The sequence below is a fragment of the Podarcis vaucheri genome, assembly GCF_965113315.1.
Source record: "Podarcis vaucheri genome assembly, chromosome: 5".
NCBI classification, from domain to species: Eukaryota; Metazoa; Chordata; class Lepidosauria; order Squamata; family Lacertidae; genus Podarcis; species Podarcis vaucheri.
In genome coordinates, this window is record NC_138763.1 from 93,655,002 (window position 1) to 93,664,162 (window position 9,161).

Sequence of the window (9,161 nt, forward strand, 5' to 3'; positions counted from 1 at the left end):
CCCCCAAAGGATCCTGAGAACTGTTTTCCCCTCACAGAGCCACAACTGCCAGCATCCTTAAGGTAAAGGTAAAGGGACCCCTGACCATTAGGTCCAGTCGTGGCTGACTCTGGGATTACGGCGCTCATCTCGCTTTATTGGCCGAGGGAGCCGGTGTACAGCTTCCGGGTCATGTGGCCAGCATGACTAAGGCGCTTCTGGCAAACCAGAGCAGTGCACGGAAACACCGTTTACCTTCCCGCCGGAGCGGTGCCTATTTATCTACTTGCACTTTGATATGCTTTCGAACTGCTAGGTTGGCAGGAGCAGGGACTGAGCAACGGGAGCTCACCCCATCATGGGGATTCGAACCGCCGACCTTCTGATCGGCAAGCCCTAGGCTCTGTGGTTTAACCCACAGTGCCACCTGCGTCCTTCACAAACTACAATTTCCAGGACTTAGGGTGGGTGGATGTACGCGCCATGTTTTACGTGTATGGTGTGGACCTGCCTTCATGGAAAGGCCTGCCAGGGATGGAGCAAGTCCTGCAGGACTCCCAGCAGGAAGACCTGGGAGGTGTGTCTTGGGCAAACAAGGGACAAGGGAATTTGCTGTCCCCAAGGTGTGGGGCTTACCTTCTTTCAGATTTTGCCGGAAACAGGCCCGCTCCGGACGAATTACTGTGTTCTGCAGAGGAAAGAAAAGTCTGGATCAGATGACACTACGAACCCCACCCTGGATGGGTGCAAGAGAGCACAGAAGCAGCCCCACACCAGGCAGGACAGATCTCCCTATGGCTTGGGCACAATCCTTTGCCTCAGAGGACCTCCCTGGGCAGAGGTGGAAGGACAGCACCAGGAAAGAGGGCAGAAAAAGCCTCTGGCCTCATCCTGGCACCCAGGGACACACACCACATCTTCTGCATTAAAAGTCGCTGGGAGATGTGCTCTTGGGGGGATGGAAACAACCAAAGAAATGAATACAGGAAGGCAAGATATTTACTCTGAGGTGGGAGAATCTTTGTGAAACAGTCATCAGCAGAGAAATGCTGATGGCCGCTAGTTTCCTTTCTGCCTCACTTCCCCAAAGGGCGTAATATCGGAGGTCCTGCGGGAAGAGAGAGCATCTCAGAGTCAGGGGCCAGTCTGGGCCAAAGCGGCCCTCCACCGCCTCCATCATGGAGTCCCTGGCACTCCTGAACCATGAGGGTTGCCAGTTTTGGTCTTGGGCCAAATTGGGGGCCAAACGGGACAGAGGACTTGGTGCCTCAGAAATGGGACAGTCTGTTGGGTAAGGAATGGGGGGCAACCCTAAACCCACTCCTGATGCCATCAGGACCCTTACAGTGAGCAGCTGGAGGAGGGTGCCAGCATTGGGGGCTTCCAGGAGGAGACCCCCCCCAGCAGGCTCTGGAAGTGCCTCTTCAGTTCCTCCAGGAAAATAGAGAAGAGAAGTTGAGTGCTGGGTTAAATCTTGCAAGGGTGTAAGAAGAAGAAAGAGATGTGCAAAGGGATGTCAAAGCAGAGGACATAGCTCTTTGTCCTCCTTTTCTGCACCCCCAAAAACAGCTTCCAGTGTCCTATGCAGGATAGCGCTGACCATATCACAGCTGAAATGGGGTCTCATGAAGCTGGAAGGGGATAGACGCTGCCTCCTCCCTTGCCCCCTTCTCCCTCCTGCCTGCTCTTGCCCACCCGGAGCTCCCCCTGGAGGTCTGCCCGCAACCCCGCCCACCCCGCAACCCCGCCCACCCTAAAGACGCCACTCACCTCAGCTGGAGGAGGGCCTCCAAGGCCAAGGCCAGGCTCAGGGGGCAATCCCTGAAGCGCTCCAAGTGGCCAAAGATTCGCTGGAAGAGAGCAGGGGGTCTCCAGAGGACGGCTCTGACCCCAAACGCCAGACCTGTCTTTCCAGGGGATTGGCAACCCCTAAGCCAGAAGGGTCCTCCTCTCCGGCAAATGCCCAAAGCCCCTCTCTGCCCCTCCCTCCCCATGGGGGTCCCTCACACACACACCACTCACCATAATAGCTTTGGCCGTCTTCTGCTTGGAGCACTTCAGGGTTCGGAGCCCCCTGAGCCGAGCTGCACATTTTGTTCACAAAAAATTCCCACCTCCTCTCTAAACTAGCTAACTATCTAAAATGCCCACCCAAGCCTAACTCTGACCCCAACCCCACCCTAAGCCTAAGCCTACCCCCCCGCCTTAACCCTACACTTACCCCTAACTACTCCTCTATGCACAAAATAAAAATATACAAAATATATACATGTGCACAAAATAAAAATGTAAAATAAAAAATATGGATATAAAGAACCAGAAAGTAAAATAAAAAAGTAAAATAAGTGTTAAAATAAAAAAGTAAAATAATAAAATAAAAATTAATAAAATCAAATGAATCAAATAAAAGTAATAAATCAAATAACAATCAAAATAACAATCAAATGAACACCTCTCCTTATCATCTCCAACCACCACCACCTCTCCCTACTACTCAACTCACCTTGCTACTAATCCACAATGGCCTCCATCATATATGGTATGTACAGTTGTTTACGGTTTTTATATTATTTTTGCTGTAAAAATGTGTGAGATTACCATATTGTATTTATTTGCATTACCTAGAGTTTGTACTACTGATGAAGCCCAAGACGGCGAAACAAGGCTAATATTCCGGAAATCTTTGTCTTAGACTCTGTGAAAGGATTTTGTGGAACTGCAACAACCTTTTGTGTGGATTGTTGGACTCTATGAACAGACAGGTAGAATAGACACTTTCACATATATGGACCTTATGTATAAACTGATTAGAGAATGAACTGATCCACTGGGTCTTCTACTTTTTCCATTGAACTTTATGAGCTACTTCTGTTGAAATCTACAATTCAATGTAATGAATAGTATATATTATTTTTTCAAACGTACAGCCTGTTACGTCTTGTGTGTTTATTGAATATGCTTCACGTAACCAGAGGTTTATTGTTGTTTTGGGGGTTTCCTATAGGCGTCTAGCTGGCCACTGTGAGAACAGGATTCTGTTCTACATGGGATTCAGCAGGGCTCTTTTCAGCGGTGTAGTTAGCCGCTCAGGTGCCGGGTGCAGCGTGCGTGTCCCGCAGCCGGGGTTGAGGCAAGCCGCCCATGAGGGTGGGGCACGCTGTCTTCCACTGCCTCCCGCAGTTTGGTCAAACTCATGCTGGTAGCTTCGAGAACACCATCCAACCATCTCGTCTTCTGTCGTCCCCTTCTCCTTGTGCCCTCCATCTTTCCCAACATCAGGGTCTTTTCCAGGGAGTCTTCTCTTCTCATGAGGTAGCCAAAGTACTGGAGCCTCAGCTTCACGATCTGTCCTTCCAGTGAGCACTCAGGGCTGATTTCCTTCAGAATGGATGGGTTTGATCTTCTTGCAGCTGCTTTAATGACTCTTTATTCTCCCTTATGTTTTATTGTTGAAGGTGTACTTTTAAACAGCTTTTATGTAATAAGCCTCGAGAGAGTTTGATTCAAAAAGGCAACCTATAAATATATATTTATATGAAAACCAAAGCCATCTCCAGGCATTACCTTTTAGTATTTTGCAAACAAATCAGTGGGGGCAAATGTGCTGCGTCTTTCTTCCCTTGTTGTCATTTCCACCACCCTCAAACTTGCAGGGGGCAATGTGGTGAAGCTGCCAAAAGCTCGTTTTATAACTTTGGTTTTTCCAGGATTCCAAAGTCCACAGGGAGGGAACTTCCTTGAGGACCTCATGTGTTGGAGTTTGACCGAAAGGGGGCTAGGGGAGGGTAGCTGTATTCCACTCATCCCCAATGCCTTGCCTCTCAGGAAGTTTCAGAATACGAAAAGGTGTCCCCTGAATACAGTTCCACGGGTTATAAGCTCAATCGCAGCAAGTTGCCGCTTGGCAAATGGCTATCTCTATTAATCTCCTGAAAGGTGCCAAGCATGTTTATAAAAGACATTTCAGCCATAATTTAAGCAGCTCTGGAGGGCTCTCCGCCTTTGTGTGCGAAAGCAAAGTGGCCATTTAATTTCAACCAGCAAAGTCTTCTCGTTTGTGGTTTTGTCAGTTTGGGCTGACAGATCTCTATAGCAAACTATTAACATATATAAACATGTCCGATATTAAACAAACACACTTTGAAGGAGAACAGGCAACTGGGAAGGCTTGGGGGCTTGGGCTACAGTGCAAATTGGAAGGAACGAGTTGAGGCCTCGAGGGCTTTTGCTTTGCAGATAGATACCCCTTTCTGTCCCACCATTGCCAGCTGGAATATACAACACTATATTCCCAGTTACACTCCCATAATGTCTGCACACCAGATAATAATAATAATAATAATAATAATAATAATAATAATAATAATTTATTATTTATACCCCACCCATCTGGCTGGGCTTCCAAATAAATATTAAAATACTGTAATACATCAAACATTAAAAGCTTCCCTAAACAGGGCTGCCTTCAGATGTCTTCTGAAAGTCTGGTAGTTGTTGTTCTCTTTGACATCCGGTGGGAGGACGTTCCACAGGGTGGGTACCACTACTGAGAAGGCTCTCCACCTGGTTCCCTGTAACTTGGCTTCTTCCAGCGAGGGAACCGCCAGAAGGCCCTCGGTGATGGACCTCAGTGTCCGGGCAGAACGATGGAGACGCTCCTTCAGATATACTGGACCAAGGCTGTTTAGGGCTTTAAAGGTCAGCACCAACACTTTGAAATGTGCTCGGAAACGTCCTGTCTTTCAAGAAACACAGAGATTCAGGACGTGCTCGGAAACGTCCTGTCTTTCAAGAAACACAGAGATTCAAGAGATTCAAGACAACCAACTAAAAAAAACTACACTCCTGCATGTGAGTCCCTATGGCAGGGGTCAGCGAACTTTTTCAGCAGGGGGCCAGTCCACTGCCGCTCAGACCTTGGGGGTGGGGCCGGACTATATTTTGAAGAAGAAAAATGAACCAATTCCTATGCCCCACAAATAACCCAGAGATGCATTTTAAATAATAAGGGCACATTCTACTCATGTAAAAACACACTGATTCCCGAACTGTCCGCAGGCCAGATTTAGAAGGCGATTGGGCCGGATCCGGCCCCCAGGCCTTAGTTTGCCTACCCATGCCCTATGGCTTCCAGATAGTCACCTTCAGGCAGAGAGCTGGGGGTCTGAGTGAGCCCACATCCCAGGGGAAGTCCCTGTGGCCAGGTAGTTCAAGCCCAGAAGCATCTTCTGGACCACAGAGATGTTCTTCTGGGCATGGAGGCAGATAGGCACCTTCAGGCAGAGCACGTCAGTCCAGACAGAAGAACTGGCAGCACTCCAGGTTGGTCAGGGTGAGGGCACAGAGGCACAGCTTGGCCATCAACACTCCTGTTCGTCGAGCAGGTAGACCAGAAGGATGAATGAGCTTAGGTCATACTGGTGAGCCAAGTGGTGCCAAGTCCAGGTGGCATGAGGTGTTGCAGATGGAGAGGCAAGTGAGTTGTTGCTGCCAGGGTCAGGCATGGTTCAGATTTTTTTTTCAACTGGACAGCTCCCTGCCTAGGCATTGTGCCTGGGGAGCTGTCCAGCGCCTAGGCACCTGCATTCAGGGTTGCCTGTGAGGTCCTTCCACCCCCACCCACCCCGTGCCCCCAAATCCTTGCCCTGGCCACCTGAGGGGATCCCCTGTTTTCCTCTCATCTGCTAACCCAGCCTCTCCAACCCAAGGCGGAAGCTGTGCAGCTTTATAACGGAGTTGTCTGTGGAGGTGGTGAAGCCACAGCTACCCTGTGCCAGCTGTGGGGGGAGGGCCTCATCCACTCTGCGATTGCACCACTGGAGTTGTCATGGAGCCCAAGAAGTGAGTGCTGTCTGCCCGGGCTCCTCCCTAGAGCTAACTGGTAAGTAGTGTGGTGGTGATTGTTTATAAATAATTTTTATTAATTTTCCATTTACCGCCTCTCCTGGTATGCCCCGCAGAGGACCTTAAGGTCCACAAATGACAACACTTTGGAGGTCCCAAGTCGCAAGGTGGTTAGATTGGTCTCGGCTAGGGCCAGGGCCTTTTCAGTACTGGCCCCGATCTGGTGGAACGCTCTGTCACAAGAGACTAGGGCCCTGCAGGACTTGACATCTTTCTGAAGGCCTGCAAGACAGAGCTGTTCCGCCTGGCCTTTGGTTTGGACTCAGTCTGACCCTTACGTTTCCCTCCCCTTACGGTTTTGATCTATGGGCTACTTTTAAAATGAGGCTGCATTTTAAATGGCATTTTAACCTGTATTTTAAATTGTGTTTTTTTTTCCTTTTCCTATTATGTGTGTACTGTAATTTTACTGGTGATAGCTGTCCTGAGCCCGGCTCTGGCCGGAGAGGGCAGGGTATAAATAAAATTATTTATTATTATTATTATTATTATTATTATTATTATTATTATTATTATATACAGGGTAAGTCCTTTAAAAGAGGCCCGTGGATACAGAGTACCTATGTTTCACGAGGCCTTTTTTTTACCCTGTATAATCACATCATTATTATCCATTTTACTTCTTTGGCTCCTTAGAGCAGTGTTTCCCAACCTTTTTTGGGCAAAGGCACACTTGTTTCATGAAAAAAAATCTCGAGGCACACCACCATTACAGCCCCGTGACGTCAGCACGCAGCGTCACGCCGGGAGGGACATGAATTGCTAGCAAATTACATAATCACCTCCTTGAGGGCTGGCTCATCTTCTCCGAAGGCAGAACCCCATTAATTAACAGCACAGACTCACACCATAGCCAAGACGAGGGGGGAAAACCTCAGTCATGCACAGTCATGCACATGTGGGGGCTAAATGAGGACGAAGACCGGGCAGAGAGCAGGGTTCAAATCACCCCACCTGGCCAGGACAATCCCTGGGTGCTCCCTTGGGCCACACGCCTGACCCACCTCGCAGGGCTGTTGTTGCGAGGATAACACAGGGAGAACCACGCGCGCCCCCGGGAGCTCCTTGGAGGAGAAAGAGGGCGATGAATGCAATGCACGGAATATATGAGAGGCGACCAGGTTTTGCAGGTGAGGGGCCCCCGCCAGCCTCCGCCTCCAACACCTGGCGCAACGACGCCAAAGTTCCCCCCCGGGCTCGGCTCGGGGAGCAGCGGTGCTCCCCCCCGGCTCCCCTTCGCCCTCCCGGCTCTCTCTGCCGCTGGGGACCCCCCTCACCTGCCAAGTGCGGAGCGCCGGTGGAAGTTGCATGCATGCATGCAGGGCGTCACGTTGCCATTGCATTGCACTGCACTCCATGCAACGCCTGCATGCATGCATTGCCTTGCACGCCTGCCAAGGGGTCTCCCCGCGGTCCGATGCGTCCCCTCTGGCGCGGATGCAGCATTGCAAAAATAAAAAACCCCCGACGCAGCCCTACCTGGGGGGCAGCCTCCGCCTCCGCCGCTCCGCCTCCGCAGGGATCCCCGGGCTCCATCCTGCCGCCCGATCTCCGCGGGGGCGCAGGCAGGCTGCGCGGGGTCTGCGCGGAAGAGCCCCTGCCCGCCCGGCCGCTGCCGCCGCGCTCATTCCATGGCCAGGAGAAGAGCGCTTCAAACAAAACGCCCGGCCCGCCAGGCCACGCTGGGAAACGTAGTTTGCGCACCCCGTGCGGGCGCGGAGCCCAAGGGCGAGGGGACTACGGATCCCGGCAGCCCCCGCGCCGGGGACGGAGGGGGAGAGGCCGGGTGCAGGGATGGAGGGACGGGTGGGTGAGCGAGTGAGTGAGTGGCAGCCGCCAAGCCTTGGCCGAGAGCCAGGAAGGGCCTCCCCGGAGGAGGGAGGCGCAGAGCAGGAGGGAGGGAGGGAACCCCAGGGGTCATCTAGTGACGGCGCCCCAATCGAAAATTTGACTTTAAAAAAAAAATCTTTCGAATTTTTTAATTTTTCCCGCGGCACACCAGGCAACATCTCGTGGCACACTAGTGTGCCGCGGAACAGTGGTTGGGAAACACTGCCTTAGAGCCTGTCAACTTCCTTCCCTCCCGCCTCTTGGCTTTCAAAACTAACCTTTATATCACAGCATTTTATATATGTTTTCCAGCTCTAATAGAACTCATTACAAAATACCTCACAGTTTAAATAAATATAGAAAGGTAAAAAAAAAAAACCTCATTACACGTCTTCAGATAACCCTACTGATGCTGCTAATTGCTTACAATGCTCTTTCAAGTATTGTATAAATTTACTCCAATCTTTTTGGAATACTCGATCGTACTGGTTTCGGGTTTCCCCCCTCAGCTTCGCCAGTTCTGCAAAGTCCATCATTTTCATCTGCCGCTCTTCTTTCATTGATTCTTCTTGTTGTTTCCATTTGGGGGCTAAATGAGTTCTTGCTGCTGTTGCTGCATACATGAACAGTCTTTTATCTTTTGGGGGGTATCTCCAGTATCTTTTGGGGGGTATCTAGCCAGTAAAATGGCTTCTGGTTTTTTAACAAAAGTGCTTTTATACATTTCCTTTAATTCAGATAGGTAGTGTGGTTGTGCCCAGTTGGCACTTGTCTGGCTCAATGTGTTCCTCCCCTCCCTGTTGTGTTTCTCTTGAAGGCACCCTGGGGATACAAAGTCCTCTATTGGCTGGGGAGCTGATGACACCCATGAGAGCAGAGGCATCATCTGGGGTGCTGCGGGTGCGCCCAATGACTGTCGTCCCAGAAGCTGTGCTGCCACACTCTGTTGCTCCCATTCGTGACTCTCTTCCCATGTGATACTTCTGAGCGCTCTCTGAGTATAAATGTTAAAACCCTTGGGAAGAATTCCATGTGCAGCAATTAAACATGATTCCAGATCAGAAGCAGGGCTGAGTCTGAACAGAGTTTGGGATGCACCTACATTATGCTGGCTTCCTGTTTATATATTGCTAGTGATTTGTAATTGTAAAGACCTACATTGGCTCCCAGTATATTTCCAAGCACAATTCAAAGTGTTGGTGCTGACCTTTAAAGCCCTAAACGGCCTCAACCCAGTATACCTGAAGGAGTGTCTCCACCCCCATCGTTCTGCCCAGACATTGAAGTCCAGTGCTGAGGGCCTTCTGGCGGTTCCCTCACCGAGAGAAGCAAAGCTACAGGGAACCAGGCAGAGGGCCTTCTCGGTAGTGGCACCCGCCCTGTGGAATGCCCTCCCACGACATCTGAAGGCAGCCCTGTTTAGGGAAGTTTTTAATGTGTGAAATGGG

At 50.4% G+C, this 9,161-nt stretch overlaps 1 long non-coding RNA gene across 1 annotated transcript; it reads right to left on the minus strand.

Moving 5' to 3' along the window:
* Nucleotides 1–544: 544 nt before the first annotated feature.
* On the minus strand, nt 545–1,840 carry LOC309532806. The gene is made up of 4 exons (XR_014220029.1): nt 1,750–1,840; nt 1,325–1,610; nt 983–1,087; nt 545–667 (listed from the first exon to the last, which is right to left on the minus strand). It is a non-coding gene; the product is annotated as an uncharacterized lncRNA (long non-coding RNA).
* Between the last annotated feature and the right edge of the window lie 7,321 nt (nt 1,841–9,161).